This window comes from Petaurus breviceps, unplaced genomic scaffold (assembly GCF_028583685.1).
Source record: "Petaurus breviceps papuanus isolate PSGF00001 unplaced genomic scaffold, PetGlider_PUasm1.0 64, whole genome shotgun sequence".
In the NCBI taxonomy this organism is placed as follows: domain Eukaryota; kingdom Metazoa; phylum Chordata; class Mammalia; order Diprotodontia; family Petauridae; genus Petaurus; species Petaurus breviceps.
Genome location: NW_027186428.1, coordinates 2240175 through 2257566, shown reverse-complemented (window position 1 = coordinate 2257566; position 17392 = coordinate 2240175). Strand labels below are relative to the sequence as shown.

At 40.7% G+C, this 17392-nt stretch overlaps 1 pseudogene; it reads left to right on the top strand.

Annotated features, from left to right (window-relative positions):
• Positions 1-1560: 1560 nt before the first annotated feature.
• The window catches only part of LOC138173690 (HLA class II histocompatibility antigen, DRB1 beta chain pseudogene), an 18184-nt pseudogene continuing 2352 nt past the window's right edge, over positions 1561-17392 (top strand).

The window sequence follows — 17392 nt, the reverse complement described above, 5'->3', positions numbered from 1 at the left end:
TTTAGAAAGGACCTTGTAAAGAACTTTTCTTAATAATGATCCTGTGAAGTATGTACCATAAATTCTATTTCCTGGCCCATTTTACAGATGAAGAAAATGAGACTCAGTGAGGTTCACATTGCTAATAATGAGCAACAATTGGTTAATATAATAATAATATTATAATTTTATTATAATTATATATTATACATAATATATGCAATATATTATATATTATTATAATAATATTTGAGATACGATTTGGACCCAGTTCTTCTTGACTGTCAGAAAATAATCAGGCAATAGAACCATTCTTAGTCCCTCATATGTGTATGGATACAACACTATGTATTCCAGAGGAATTGTTAAGCATTTCTGCTTTATTCCCTCTGATCCTACAGCATACTTGGAGAGAGGCCCAGTTTCCTCTAAATTTACATACTTGGAGGTGAAAAGCAAAAACTTCAATGCTTTCTGCTTTGTTGTTGTTCAATCATTTGAGTCCTGTCCAATTCTCCATGACCCCATTTGGAGTTTTCTTGGCAAAGATACTGAAGTGGTTTGCCATTTCCTTCTCCAGCTCATTTTACAGATGAGGAACTGAGGCAAAAAAGGGTAAGTGACTTGTCCAGGGTCAAACAGTAAGTGTCTGAGGCCAGATTTGAACTCAGGAAGATGAATATTCCTGACTCCAGGCCTGGCACTATCCATTGTGCCACCTAGCTGCCCTTTCAGTTTTGTAGAGGTCTATAGTATTTTCACAGAGTCAGTTAGAGATCTGTGCAAGTTTGGGAGTCCAGGTCATTTGTCCCAACTGGTGAAGCTCTGAATCCCAAACATTAGGAAAAATGAATTCCTGGGGACTATTCCCTTGGGCCATGCCCACTAGAGAGAAGTAAGAATCACATGGCCCTCATAAGGCTTACAGTCTATAGAAAGGGCACTAGATTGCATGCATACTAGGAAGCAGAGGCCCTAGGCCTGGTTTGCCACTTACTAGCTATGTGTATGCTTTTAATCCAGTTACCTTTCCCTGTCCTCCACCCACCCTACCCTCATCCCCCCAGTTTCTTCCTTTATAAAATGAAAGAAACCTTAGGGCTGAAAGGAAACTTAGAGGCAGTTGAAACCAGACATTTTACAAGGGATGAAACTGAGCCCCAGAGACATTAAATGATTTGCCCAGGGTCATACAGCCAGTAAATATCTGAGGCAAGATTCAAGCCTAGGTCTTCTCCACTTCAAATCTGGCATTCTGTCTACACCCTCCAAAAGGTTAGACCAGATGAGCTCCAAGTCCCCTTTCAGTTTGGACAGTCTATTATTCTGTATATGGGGGTGTATAGGGTGTTCAGGGAAGATGAGTATCTCTGGGGTGGGGACTTGCTGAGCTCTTTTGAGGCTGCTCATCCACCTTGGGTGTCCAGCTTCACCCAACTCTCACCTATGGCTCCAAAAAGTTGTAGCATGAGCAGCGGTCACACCCCGGTAAAACTGTCTCAGCATATGGGTTAAACCAGGTTGAGGGTAATTGACAGGTCTTAAAACTGTCCACAAGTTACAGAGGTGTCTACCCCAAGTATGCGAAGACTTCCCCTGGCAGAACAGACAAATGAGAAACAATTTGTTCCAATGGTCATGAAGGCAGCTGAAGCAGGCTCAGAGCTTGGTCAGACATAGAAGATACTACAATCCAAGCCATCACCAATTGTCTTAAATTTTGTCCTGTCACTGACTTCAATGACTCTGGAAGAGAGAGTGAGGCTGACGACTTTGTGCAACTTTGCCTCACTTAAATCTGGTTCACAGACCAGTCAAGACATCACCTGTGATGTCATCAGTCCTCTTTGAAACAAAGAGCATAGAACATTCTGTGACTGGGGCAGTACAGGATGGGGCCATAAAAAGCTGGCAAACATTCTAAATGGGGTTCAGGGAAAAGAGAGAAAGAGAGAGGGGGAGAGAGAGAAGAGAGAGGAGAGAGAGAGAAGGAAAGAGAGAGAGAGAGAGAGAGAGAGAGAGAGAGAGGAGAGAGAGGGAGAGAGAAAAGAGATAGAGAGAGAGGAAAGAGGCACAAAGAGATTATTCATGAAACATATCCCACCTTTTAAATTTGTTTTAAAGAACTTTGTAAAAGAACTCCTTACTGTCTAGATGTCACACAGTCACAGGACCACTGAATCTCAGCATTGGAATCGATCTCAGTTATCACTTGGTTCACCAAATTAGAATCACCTCCACAACTTCTCTAAATAATGGCCATGTTCCTCACATTGAAGGAGATTACTCTGCAGAACTATGTACCCAATCCAGGTAGCCTATTCCATTTGGAATGATGATTCCAAATCAAGGATGATTTCCCATCATGGTCTGTTGGAGCTTCAAAGGACCTCAGAGGTCACTCAGTCCAGCCTGTTCTTTTTATAGAGAGGAAAACTTGGGCCCTGAGAAAGATCACAGGCTATAGATCCACAAGGGACCCTTGGAGATCATTTAGTTGAGCTCCTCTAATTTTAGAAGTGAGGAAACTGAGAGACAGAGAAATGCTTTGGCAGAGATCACACAAGTAAATAGAAAGCAGATATGAGTTTTGAACCAAGGGCCACAGATTCCAAATCCAATTTTCTTTCTACTGTATACAAAACTCACTAGGCACTTATCTTTTACCTTCTTGTATTGTTACTTAGTCTTTCATTCTTGTGTTTCTTATCTCAAGTATCATGTGAGAACCAGGAGTACCACAGTTGAGATTCAATCCCTAATCTCTTGATCATAAATTCATTTGTTCTTTTTTCTCTACCAGCTGCCTCTTCCCTAACTGTCTTCATTGAAGATGTTCTTGGTACTTTGGTGGGAGGGAAAGAAAGAAGCATTCGTTAAAGACCTAATATATTTTAGGAATTGTGCTAAACCTTTTACAAAAATCATCTCATTTGACCTTCACAACAACTCTTTGAGGTAGTTATTATTATTATCACTCCTATTTTACAGTTGAGGAAACTGAGGCAAATGGCGACAAAATGACGTGCCAATGGTCACACAGCTAGCAAGTGTCTGAGGCTGGATTTGAATTCAGGTCTTCCTTACTCCAGGTCCAGTGATCTATCTATTCAACCACCTAGCTGACACATCAGTCAACTCATTTAAACAATCTTTAGGCACCTACTCTATGCAGAAAACCCTTTGCTGGGTGCCTGAAATACAAAGCTAACAAATGGAGTCACTATAATCCCAGTTACTAGGAAGGCTGAAGTTAGTAGATCTTTGCACTTGAGAATTCTGAGCTACAATGAGTAGTCCTTGCATTTACAGCCTTGGTGATTTGGGGAGACCCAATCTTTAAAAAAGAAAAGATAAAAAAATTATACAATCTGCGCTCTCAAGGAGCTTTTTTCCCATATAGGATGAGATGGGGTCACTGAGTGATAGTTATTTGGGTAAATTTCCATGGAGAGAAGTAAATCACAGAGCAACTGGCTTAATCAAATTTTGCCATAGCAAATGATATTAAAATGGGTAGCTCTTAGGACCTTAGAAAATTAGAAAGGATCCTAGAACCTAGACTGTTATAGTTGAGTTACCTTAAAGACCTTTTAGTCCAACCCTGGTCCCTGAAAAAAGTCAAACACACACTACACCATATTTTTCAGAGAAGGAAACTGAGACCCAGACAAGGCAAGCAACTGATCCAATGTCATATGGACAGTTGGTGGAATCAACCAATCAACAAGCATCTATAAAGTTCCACATTGCAGGCACTGTGCTAAGCACTAGAAATACAAAGGACTCAAGCTCAGCCCTCCCAAGTTAAAATATCTTTCTTTTGCAGCAGAGCTGAGATGTGCATCTGAAGCATCTGTATAGGACGTGAGGAATCTGGGTGATTAATGTGGTAAGCACACAAAGTGTACACAACTGAGCACAAAAGGATCTTACTTTAAATCTGCTGAAGTTCCTGACCTCCAATGGGTTGCCAGAAAACTGGGTCTAAAAAGATAGGGCTGAAGGCCCCAAAGTGGAATTGTAACCACATTCTATTCACTCTGCTCCTCAAATCTGGCTCCTGGGGAGCCGTGCTTCCTTTCCTGCCCCTTGTCTTGTGAGTCAGGCATAGAACTGTTCCACCTACATGGTACTGCCTAGAATGTGTGGTTAGCATAGAATCAAAGGCCCTATTCACAACAATGGGAAGGGAATGGATGACTAGAGTGTATGTAATGTTTTCAAGTACAAGTTAACAGCTGAAGGGCCCGCATATTAATAGGAAGAAGCTGGTTTCACATCCACAACGATCCTAATTTAGAGATTTCTTTCATATAGATAGGAAGAAGATGTTTTTGATATCTTTTAAAAATAAATCTATTTTTATATTTTGCAAATGTGAGTGAAGGAGTGAGTACTTTGAGTCTAGGCAGAGCTTACTGTTTTAAGACTGTGCCTTTGTGTGCATGGGGATGGGTGTCAGAACTGTTGTCTTAGTTTTGTTGCTGAGTCAATGAGTGACCTTGAATTAGTCATTTCACTGGGCCTTAGTTTCCCTATATGTAAAATGAAGTAATTGGACTGGATGATCTCAAAGACCTCTTCCAACTCTGATGGTGTATTGTCTAAAGTACTAGTAACAACTCTGGCTTGCTATAAAACCTTATGGCCCACGCCTAGTAGGTGTTGGGAGAGCAGTTATAAGCCCACATATAGCTGACCCATGAAACACTGTTTATACACACACACACACACACAGAGCCTAGACCCTCTTCCTTATGAGGCACTAATATTCTTGACTCTTCTACTAAAGAAGGTATGCCTGATAGGAGGCTAGTCTTGTACTACTGCCCCTCCATTGACACCTAGGGAAGTTGGAGCCAAGCATCTCTTCTTCCCATCAACCTGTCAGGACCCTAGCACCCTGAGTACTTTTCACTCAAGCCCAAGCTAGGAGTAAAGTATGAGAAAGGACCAAGAAGTGGCACTGTACCCCCCCACCTGCCCCCAAATCTTGATGCTTCTTCACTAGGCAATTTGATATGTAAGCGTGGGGAACTAGGAAGGAAAGCATGGGGTTGTCTTGTCACTAAGTAACCAGCTCAAGATCAGAGAGTAAGGCCTCAGTTATTTATTATTACCCAGCCTGTCCTTACCTCAGGCTGGCCCAGGGACCTCTCTCCACTGAGGGAAAGGAGGTGACCAAGGTGGGATGGGAAAGGACTGCAGTCTTACAGAATAGACACAGGTTGGCACAAAATTGCTAGCTCTGGCTCTGGTTATGAGGTCCTTTCTAGTTCTAAAATTCTTTGTGCTATGTTCTAAGGCCCCTTCCAGTTCTGATATTCTGTTTCCTATGACCAAAGATCCCTTCTAGAGCTAACTTAATTCTGAAGTTTATTCATGTTCCAATAATCTATGAATATATATTTGCTTTTTACCATTAATTTGAACAAGTTCCTTCACCTCTCCAGGGTCCAATTTCTTGACTTACAAAGTGTGGATAAGGATCTTAGTAAAGATCAAATGAACTATTATTTGAGAAGATTGACTCAATTATTAAAAGTCCTTCATTGTCCCTAAACTGTCGAAGATGAAGGATGGAAAAATCCCATGTGGTAATACATGATAAACACAGGTCCAGCTGCTCCAAAACTGTGAGTTCAGTGGAAGTCATTGTGGGTTAATGTGTATAACTCAGTCTACAGGGAATTTTCTCTTTGCTGAGTAGATGGGGTTTTTCTTCTTCCCTGTCCTTAAGGCTTGTACCAACTGACTCATTCAATAAACACTTATCAAACAACCATTATGTGAAAATCTTGAGCCAGATGTTGGGAGAGACACACAAAATGAATAAGTGATGGGTCCTGACCTGAAAATACTTACAGGCTACAAGAGGAGATAATGGCTAGGTGATGCAGTAGATGGAGCACAGGGCTTGGAGTCAGGAAGACTCATCTTTTTTAATTCAAGTTTGGTCTCAGACACTTACTAGCTTTGTGACCTTGGTTAAGGCACTTAATCCTATTTGCCTCAGTTTCCTCATGTGTAAAATGAGCCAGAGAAAGAAATGGCAAGCTATTCCAGTATCTCTGCCAAGATAACCAAGATAAAAGGGATTACGAAGAGTCAGACACAAGTGAAAAGAATGAACAATTGTGTCTATTGGTTGATTGTTAATGGAAAACACTCTAATAGGGACTTATAAACATTAGTGTTAGTTGTACCCCTAGAACTTGTGGAAGTAGGGGAGGTAGCCCAGAAGGAGTGGTCTAGAGTATAAAATACTAGAGATACAAAATGCTAAGAGATCAGACAGGAATAAGGCATTTCCAGGTGGCAGAATCAAGGAAGGCTTCATGAAGGAAATATCACTTGAGAAACACTGTGTTTTGCTAGAAAGAGTGGCAGACTTAAAATCAGAGGATCTGGATTTAAGACCCAACAACAAAAACAACAAAACTTTTGGGAGGCAGAATGGCACAAGGTACAAAATACTTTTGGAGTCTGAGGAATGGAGTTCAAATCTTACCTCTGATGCCTCTTTTGTGAATCTGAGCAAGTCATTTAATCTCTGAATTTTTTTCTCTGATCTATAAAATGAGGGGATTAGACTAGATTTTTTTTATTTTTTGGAGGGGCTATTGGGGTTAAATGACTTGCCCAAGGTCACATGGCTAGTAAGTGTTAAGTGTCTGAGGTCAAACTTGAACTCAGATCCTCCTGACTCCAGGGCCAGTGCTCTATTTACTGCACCACCTAACCGCCCCCATACTAGATTTTCTCTGAAAAATCTTCTAGCTCTAAATTCTATGATTCTTTCACAGTAAATCAATCATTTCACTCTTTAATTCTCAATTTACTCATAGGGAAGATGGTATGAGCTATTCTTACTACTGGAGCTCAACCTAGGGGGGTGAATAGGATTACAGCTGGTGGAGATAAGAGAAAGAGAAATTCCTGCAAAAGGAACTGTTTAAACAAAGATTGGGCACACAAGGGGCATGATTGGGTAGTGATAACTAATCTACTCCTATAGGGAAATTCCGAAATAGATTTGCAGAATTAGAAGCCATTGGAAATAGAAAGGCCCTTAGAACAGAAAGTGTAGATAATCAAAGGTGGGAAAGACCCTAGAGACCACCTAATCCAATCTCTTCATTTACAGAGTTACCAACTAAATTCCAGAAAGGGGAATAACTTGACAAAGGTCACTAAATGGATGCCCACTCATCATGCCACAGACAAAAAGAAATCCCAGTGGAGAAGGAAACTGGTCCAAAGAGAGAGATTTAGAGAAATTATGGTTTCACTTTGAAATTGAAATATATATATATATGTATATTTTTTTAATATTCTTTAGGAATTTAAACATTTTCACTATAGCCACCAGGACAAAGCAACTCTATCTAAGCCCTTTATGTTAGATTCAGCTGTGGTAATAAGAAAAACATTTAGTTGTAAATGAGGAAATAAAACAAGGAAATGCTGTTTTTTTTCCCCAGTGCTTAAAGTATAATGGTTTTAAAATATTTCTTAAATTTTTTTTCAGTTATCAAGCCTGTGTTTTTATTCCCTCCCACTTTCACCTACAGAGAGAGAGAGAGAGAGAGAGAGAGAGAAAGAGAAAGAGAGGAAGGAAGGAAGAATTTCTATTTATTCTTGTCTCGGGTACTAAAGTGATTTTCCTAAAGTGCAGGTCTGATCATGTCACCCCTTTACTTTCAATAAACTCCAGTGGCTTCTATTTCCCCCAGGAGCAAATACAAAGTGTTCTGTTGACCTTCAAAGAGCTTCATGTTGGGGTGGCTAGCTGGCACAGTGAATAGAGCATCAGCCCTGGAGTCAGGAGGACCTGAGTTCAAGTCCAGCCTCAGACACTTAAAACAAAAACTAGCCGTGTGACCTTGGGCAAGTCACTTAACCCCAATTGCCCTCCCACCTCCAATTTTTAAAAAAGCTCTTCATGTCCTAGTCCCCTTCTACCTTTCCAATCTTCTTACACCTTACTCCCTGACACACACACATTCTTCAATCCACTGACACTGGGCATGTACAAGACATTCCATCTTTCCATTCTAGGAGTTTTCTCTGGCTGTCCCCCGTGCCTAGAAAGCTCTCCCTCCTCGGTTCCAACTACTGACTTCCTTGGCTTCCTTTAAGTCCCAACTAAAATCTTACCTTCTACAGGAAGCTTTCCCTAATATCTCTTAATTTCAATGCTTTCCTTCTCTTAATTATTTCTTGTTTATCTTGTATATACATACATATATATATGTATGTATATTTGTTTGAAGTCTCCCCCATTAGATTATAAGCTCCTTGAGGGTAAGGATTGTCTTTTGCTTCTTTTCCTATGTCCACCACTTAGCACATTGTTGTTTTTCAGTTGTGTGCAACTTTTTGTGACCAATAGGGGGTTTTCTTGGCAGTGGTTTGCCATTTTCTTCTTGTGGTAGATTAGGCAAACATGTTAAGTGACTTGCCCAGGGTCACAGTAAGTGTCTGAGGCAGGATTTGAATTCAGGTTTTCCTGACTCTAGGCCCAATGCTCTATCCACTGAGCCATCTGGTTGCCTCTCTGGCACACAGTAGGTGCTTAAGCAATGTTTAGTGAATTGAACTTCTGAATAATATAAACATAGTCAAGCAAAACTGGCCACGTCTAAAAATGTGTTTTTCATTCTACATATTAAGCTATCATCTGCTATGGGGTGGGAAACTCTTCTTCATCAGTCCTCTAGAATAATGGTTGATCATTGCATAAATCTGAATTTTTCATGAGTGGAATGTTTATTTTTACAATATTGATCAAAAAGAAAGGTTAATATTAGGGGATTGGAAGAGATTTATGCTGAGTCAAAAAAGAGGGGTTTCCAAATGTCTGGTGCCCAAAGAAGCTATGAAACCTTAGACCAATCACTTCCCCTATTTTGGCTTCTGTTTCCTCATCTGTGAAATGAAAAGTCTTGAAAGGCCTTCTTGTCTCTAGCATTCTGTTGTCAATATCCCAAGGGCCTTTACAGCTTTGACATTCTATTGTTTCAATTTTAAAACCCCGGGCTTGAAGTATAGACACCCAGAGTTCGAATTCTAGTTCAACCACTCACATATGTATCAGTCGGCCACTTTCCCAATTTCTACATTTGACTAACTGGGAAGAGCAGTATAGAATCAGAAAACCTTGGAATTTGAAGGCTTTTCAGAGGACATAGAACCCAGAAGATTTTTAAGAAGTCTATGAATAGATTTCATGGGGTGTATGACTGTGGATGGGCAAAAAACAAAAACAACCTTTATTTCCATTAATCTCTTGTTGAAATTTAGAATTTCCTTCAATTATTTAAAAACATTATTCTATGAAGGGCTCTACAGACTTCACCAGAATGCCAAAGGTATCTATGATACACATTCAAAAGGTTAAGAACACTTGCTCTAGCTCAGTCTATAACTAAGTAGGAATTCCTTCTATAAAATCCCTGACAGATGCTTATTCAACTTCCTTTTGAACGTCTCCAGTGATGGGGAAGCCACCATTTCCCCAGAGCAGCTTTTTTCACTTTTTATACAATTCTCGTTGTTCAAAAGCTTTTCCTTATGCTGGCCCTCCCAGCTTTGAAGGCTGTGAAGGTCTTTGAAGGTCTTTCTCTTTAGTGTCTATCTCTGGACTGTGCTTAATAAGATGGGAATTCTGACTCATCAATAGTCAACCAGAAGATCCTGGTCTACAGAGTTGACCTAGACCGACTCATCAGCTTCCAATTGGAAGTTTTGGACGCAGAGACAGAAATGATAGCAAAGGTGGAAACAAAGTAGTTATAGTACATCCACCATCCTGGCTTACAACATTTTGATGTCCTTCCTGTTTGCTGCCTCCAGAACTTTGGAGGAATGTCTTAGAATTTAATTTCCTTTTATCAATTGAAAAGAGATTTCTTAAGTATTTGCCAGAGCTAGCTCACTGTTTGGGAGGATCCAAAGGAAAGTATGGGAGAGAAGAAATATTAGACACTCTACCAAACTGAAGGTCTACGGAACCATTGTGCTGACCTCATATGCCTGTGAAACCTGGACAGTCTACCAGCGCCATGCCAGGAAACTGAATCGCTTCCATTTGAATGGTCTTAGAAAGGTTCTGAAGTTACCACACACTGACATCCTTTCTCTAACTAAATTGCCAAGACAACCCTCAGGTTATTTTTTGGTCCCTCCTGGCTCAGAGTGCATGTAAATAGTAACTGTTTCTCTTATGACCAGCAACCCTGAGAGTCTTCCCCTCCCTGTCTGATTTTTGTTTTTTATTAAAGGGGCCATACCTTGACTCATTTCTTTAGGAGGCCTCTTCATTGAATGGGCATTACCTCACTGAAAGTAAGAACCTGAAAAGACCTTAGCATAAAAGGGCCAGGGTCTCCCATCCTGGGCCATCTCTAGTTGTCCTGGTTGATATCTGGACACTGGACCCAGATGACTCTGAAAGAGAAAATGAGACTGGTGACCTTGCACAGCCCTCTCTCATTTAAATCAAAGTCAACTTCAAGTCATATCATCATCTCCTTGATATCATGGTCCTCTTTGAGAATAAAAGACAAACCACAACCACAACCACACAAATTGCTAAGCATTCAAACTCTACTGCAGAGAGCACAACTCCAATTCACTGGTCACATAGTTCAAATGCCAAACGTATGCTTGTCTAAAAGATTGTTTTAAGGAGAACTAACACAGGGCAAGAGCTCACACAGTGGTCAGAAGAAGCTATTTTTCTTTCTTTTTTTCTTCTTTTTTTTTTTTGGAGGGGGGAAGGCAGGGCAATTGGTATTAAGTGACTTGCCCAAGGTCACATGGCTAGTAAGTATTAAGTGTCTGAGGCTGGATTTGAACTCAGGTCCTCCTGACTCCAGGGCCAGTGCTCTATTCACTGTGCCACTTATCCACCCCATACAAGGACACTCTTAATGTCCTTCTGAAGAACTCTGCAATTGATTGTGTGACATGGAAGACATTGACACAGGACAGCCCAGCATGGCAAGCCCTCATCAGAGAAGGTGGTGTGCTCTATGAGCAAAGCAGAATTGAAGTAGCTCAAAAGAAACAAGAGATACACAAATTTAGAGAATCCACCCCAAATGTTCACATAAACTATTTGTGCCTGACCTATGGTAGAACATTCCGAGCTCACATTGGTCTGATCAGCCACAGTAGGACACACTGTAACTTGACTCTAACATAGTGATGTCATTTTGGCCCTCTTCAAAAATGAAGGATAACAACCAACCTTTAGCATTTAGTATGAGAACAGCACAGAGAGCAATGTAATGTTGAGGTTCACTGGATCTTGGTTAGAGAGTATCAGGATTTAGAGCTAGAAGGAACCTTAGAAACCATCAAGTCCAATCACCTCATTTTACAGATGAGAAATCTGAGGACCAGACATTGACATGTCCACATAGGTAGTAAAAGCCCCAGACAGGCAGTAAATGTTTGTTTATAGGATATTCCAGAGTGGGAAGGGAGCAGTGGGGGTTTTGAACTCTTTTTGTGTCATGGACCCCTTTGCAATCTTGTGAAGCCTATGGACCTCTTCTTTGAATAATGTTTTAAATGCACAAATAAAATACCTACCAACTATATTGAAGAGCAGCTCTTAAAATATTTAAAAACAAATTCAAGGGCTCCAGATTAAGAACCTCTGATAGCCCAACACCTTTTTTACAGAAGGGAGAATTGAGGCTCTGAGAAGGGAAGAAATATACCAAGATAACATAGTAAGTCAATGTCAAAGCCAAGGCAGGATCCAGGCCTCTTGACTTACAACCCAAGGATATTTCCAATATATCACCATCTTATATCATCTGTCCATTTATGTATCTATGCAGCCAGGTGGCACAGTGAATTGAGTACCAGGCCTGGAGTCAGGAAGACTCATCTTTCTGAGCTCAAATCTGGTTTCAGACACTTACAAGCTGTGTGACCCTGGGCAAGTCACTTAACCCTATTCTGTAAAATGAGTTGAAGAAGGAAATGGCAAACCACTCTTGTGTTTTTGCCAAGAAAACCCTAAATGGGGTCAACTGAGAGTTGAACACACACAACTGGAAAAACGACTAAATAAGCAGTCCATCAAAAATTTTCCTAATGACCTACTGTTTGCAAGGTAATGAAGAGCAGATGAATAAAGCACATATTATGAGGGATGGCAAATATTGGGAAGTTGGCTGGAGAGACAGGATGGACAGGAACAAAAGGCTGAAGGTGTACTCTTGGGGACAATGAGGAGGTTAATTTGATTTAAGGAGTTGCTTGGGGACAGGGAGAGAGAAAAGGAAATAGTGAGAGAAGAGAAAGAAATCTGCAGTTAGATTGTGGAAGGTTCCCATTTGGAATGATATCTGGAAAACCTGTTAAACATAAACTTGGCTTCATTTTCTGCTAACAGGGTATTTTTACTGGGTTGGAGACAGAACAATTCCTAGCCTAGCCTAGCCTAGCCTAGCCTAGCCTATTCTGAAATAGCTCTGAATTTTGAGCCTAGGAAGCTGGGTTTGAATTGTAGCTTTGTGAGTAACTTTTGTGGCGTCATTTTCCTTTTTTGGTCTTCTATCTTAATCTATAACAATGTCATGGTCTTCTTTGAAAACAAAGGACAAACAACAACAACAACAACACTAAAATGAGGTATTTGGACTAAATGATCTGTGGGGTCCTCCCCACCCTACCTCTCCTAACCCCCAACTCAGAATCAATCAGAATCAAAATCCTGTACAATTCCATTCCACTCCATATGATTAAACAAATATTTCTTAGGTGCCCGTGGTATGCAGAACCCTGAAGTGGGACTGAGTAAGAGCCAGATAAGAATACGACAGTCCTTGCCCTCAGAGAGCCTAGCATCAAGTGTGTGTGTGTGTGTGTGTGTGTGTAATTAAACATTCAAATATATATATTTCATTACAATGCAAGGCAGAGTGTGGTAATTGCAAAAATGAATGGGAATAAAGTATTTTACATGCTCCTGGGAGAGTAAGACTGCTTTTGGAAGAAGTGGCAATTAAGTTGGACTTTACTGAGTAGGTAAAAAAGAATTTAGGCTATGCCAGCCCAATCTGAAGGGTAACAGGAAGCTTCCTTCATCTGATTGAAATTGTGATTGAAATTGCACCAGTAGAGCTTCATTCTTTTGGATTAAAGCATTATCCCCTTTTAAAATGTAATTGTGGGGAATGCAGCATATTAAGACAATGATTCATCATTAACACCTCAATGTAAATGGGCTTATTGTTGTTGAGTTATGTCAGACTCTTCATGAGTCTTCATTTGGTGTTTTCTTGGCAAAGATGGTGGAATGGTTTGCCATTTCCTTCTCCATCTCATTTTTACAGATGAGGAAACTGAGGCAAGCAGTTTTTTTTTTTTTTAAAGTTAAGTGATTTGCCCAAGATTGTGACACAGCTATTAAGTATCTGAGGCCAGATTTGAATTCAGGAAGATGAGTCTTCCTGACTCCAGGTCTGGCACTATCCACTTGGTCACCTAGCTGCCCTTAAATGAGGTTATTCAATTGAGAGATGGCTTTGAAATGGAAAAAGGTATAAGAATTCAAACTATTGGCTGTGTTCTGGAGATGTGGACCTAAAGAGGGCCACCTGGAGCAAGCAGAAGAGAGCTAGAAGGTCTTGGAATACTAAAGGAGGGTGCGGTACTAGGAGAGAGGGGCAAACATCATAAGATTAAAGCTTTGGAAAGGGAGACACTTTAGAGATCATTCAGTACAATCCTTTTCTTTTGCTGAGGAGGAAACGGAAGCCTAGAAAGTTAAAGCCACTTGCTTAAGTTTGCACAGCTAGAAAGGTGGAGAGGTGTGATTCAAACCCATTCCCTTTACCTCCAAATTTAGCACTGTCACCACTACACTTCTCATATTTAAACCCGCATCATTTGGACATGTAATGGTCCTTGACCTTCCTCCTCTGGTTGTAGAATCTAATCTCCAATCCCTAAAATGAAGGTGAAATTCCCTAGGGCAGTGGTGTCAAAGTCAAATAGAAAATGGAAGCCACTACACTATATACTAAGTATCCATTATATACACAATGAACCATAGACAAGGCCACATATTGACTTAGAAAACTACATATTAACAGTACCTATGTTCTATTGTATTTTTGTTTATTTTGTTAAATATTTCCCAATTGTATTTTAAGCTGGCAGCACCCCTCATGGGACATCTACATGATTCCTAAGGTGGACAGCATTGACTGGTATGAACTTGGGCTAATTACCTTCTGCTTTTGGACCTCAATTTTCCTCTATAAAATGAGGAGGGTGGACTACATATCTCTAAAAGTTAAGAACCTATGAATCATTCCTTTTGGTTAATGCTTTGCTCACTGTTAAGTTGCAACCACACCTAGGTAGGATTCATATTATATTGTCAGTCATTTACACCTTGGTGTGAATGAGTTTGTCAGATTCTTTCCAATGAAAGCAGACTTTTAACAGGCAGAAAGGAGAGCAGGATACCTGAAATGGAGGAGCTTGGGAACTGGGAGAGAGGAGAAAAAAAGAGTTCAAAACTGAGGCTTTGAAAATGAACTTTAACAACTTCCCAGTTCTTCCTCTGGATTCCTAAGAGAGAGGTTTCCCAAGTAAGAAACCTCAGATAAATGCTTTTCTACCACATTGCCGGGTCAGGCAGGCCTGGGCAGAAAGAAGCTCAGGGCAGAGCCAATCATTGGAACAGCCTTAGGCGCTTCTGAATTCCCCTGCTAAGAGTGACTCACTTCCATGATTTTTGTATAAAATGAAGAAGCTTAAGTCAGGCATCATTCTCTTAGTCATCCCTTCACTCAAAAGAGAAAGAGCTAGAAGCCCTAAATGGGAAGCTAGAGATTAGAGAAATTGTAGAACCAAAGAGATGGAAGACTTTGGAGACCATTTAGTCCAATCCCCTTATTTTATGGTAGAGTAAACAGGCCCAGAGAGTGAAAGGAACAAACCTAAGTCACCCAGCTATTAAATCAGAGAAGGCCTAAAACATTCTTATTGGAAGTTAACCTTAGAATTATGGGATTTGGGATCGTAAAGCTGGGAGGGACCTTGGAAATGGCCTTGTTCAAAACTACTTTTACAAAAGACATTGAAACCAAGAGAGGAAAAGGGATTTGTTCAAAGTCTCACAACAGGTTAGTGGCAAAACTAAGACTCAAACCCAGGTTTTTTGACTTCTAAGCTCCATGAGACTCCAGTATATCCTGAAGGAATCTAGAAGAGACCAGTATGCTTTGGGTTTTGCTTAGGCTAATTTGACATATCAGTGTTATTGTCAGAAAATTAGCAGATGTTAGGAGCAGAGGGAGAAGCCAACCAGACAGAAATGATTCCCTTTTTCCTAGAAGCCCCCAGTGGAACCAGGAGCCCAGTTGCCCAACAAAAAAGGTAGTTTACCTGATGAGTCATTGTCAGTTAAAAAAAACAACCAAAAAAAAAAAAAGTCCGTCCTCAGATGAGCAGGTTTTCACCGGACAGGCCTTTACTACAACAAAATACTCCCATCAGGCCCCACCCTATAATCTACAAAGCTTACAACTGAAGGCTCACCAAAGAAAAGAAACCACTCATATTACACACTTCAGCACTCCCTAGTGGACATAATTCTGCTGTGGCCATTTAAATGGAGAACCACAGAGCAACTCAACTTGCTGTACCCCCTATAGGCTATGTTTGTCTTCTTGCCTGAGTAGGTTACCAGTTTTATCAAAAGGATGGTAGTCAGGATGGTGAGGATGCTAGAAACCATCCTATAAGAGGATGGATTGTAGAAACTGAGGGATATTTAGCATAAAGAAAAGACAGGGTTGGGAGCTAGGGATGGGATAAATAATCTAGGTGTGAAATATAGCTCTGGGCCCATCTTCCAGAACTAGGCAGCTACATTACTCCTCAGGGCTGTAGGACAAAGGTGTCAAATTTGCTACCCACACTAGCCTGGACCAAATTAAAATTAAATTGGGAAATGTTTAACAAAATAAATAAAAATACAAGATAGATGATACTAATTTGTGGGTTTCTGTCTTTGATTTTGACATTCCTGCTGTAGCGTACCCTGAGGGGATGTGGGTGTCTCTTTTCTCTGCTGCCATTGTCTTAAGCCCTCATCAGCTGAGTTCCCCTCATTTTAGGGAGCCAGACACCCCTGCTCCATTTTGCCAGTTAGTATTGAGTAGCTTTGGGGGACGTTTACCTCATGGGTATGACAAAAAACAAAACATTTTCCCTAATACCTGGGGGTGTACATCCTGCCATATGCCACATCAGTTTGTAGGGGGCATAGGCTTAAAACTTTGCTTAATTCACATAGCATTGGTCCCACCAAGTTCATGTCCAGATGTGGGGTGATTGCTAGAAGAGCCTGTGTCTCAGTTGCTGTTTGTCTGGGGTCCAAAGGTCATTCCTTGGGGCATCAGTGGTGTGCTGGAATAACAATGCTGAAGGGAGCTTCACTTTCTTCATACAACAGGGAATCAATGCTGAACCCAAAATCTAAAATGATGGGATGGTGAGGAGCCCCCTAGATCTTTCATAAAGTTATGGGCTCTGCTCTCTTCACTGAGCTCCCCAGGAGAGCTGGGGTGAAGCCAAGGATGAAACTCGTAATACTTTTTTAATGCCTCTATAGCCGATCAATGAGCCTCCTTTTCCTCATGTGGTTAGCTGACTAGAAGTAGCTATAGAATATCTATACCAGGGGTGGGGAACCTGTGGCCTCAAGGCCACATGTGGCCTTCTAGGTTATCAAGTACTTTGACTAAACCCAAACTTCAGAAGTGGCCTGGAGGTCTCAGGTTCCTCACCCCTGAACTACACATACTCCACTCTCTTCTAGGTCCTTCCATTATACATTATTGTGATTCTCCTGAAAACAGGAATCAGGATCCTAAGCATCTTCATGTGGAGAGACATCATAAGAGGCTCTCTGTGCATGTGTCAAACTCCCATATATTCAAATCTCTCAAGGGAAGAGTAATTGGATTTGTTCTGCTTGGCCCTAGAGGACAGAATTAAACGCAATGATGAAAAATTACTAACCAAATGAATCTAAGATTGAAGCAACTGGGGTGTTCCATGAGTGTGTGTGTGTGTGTATGTTTAGTTTGAAGAAGAGAAGAGCTAGAGGGTGGGAAGAAAGGATAATGTTTAATGTCCTTCTGGCCAGGTTTGGACTTGGGTGCATTGTGAGGAGGAGGTATCAGGACTTTGCCCATGGAATGGCAATGTCATAGCAGTGGGGTTGGTACCAACAATGGCAATTCCCTTTCTCTCCCTGAGTTCTTTCTCTTAAAGTTGTGTTTTCTTTCTTTCTTTCTTTCTTTCTTTCTTTCTTTCTTTCTTTCTTTCTTTCTTTCTTTCTTTCTTTCTTTCTTTCTTTCTT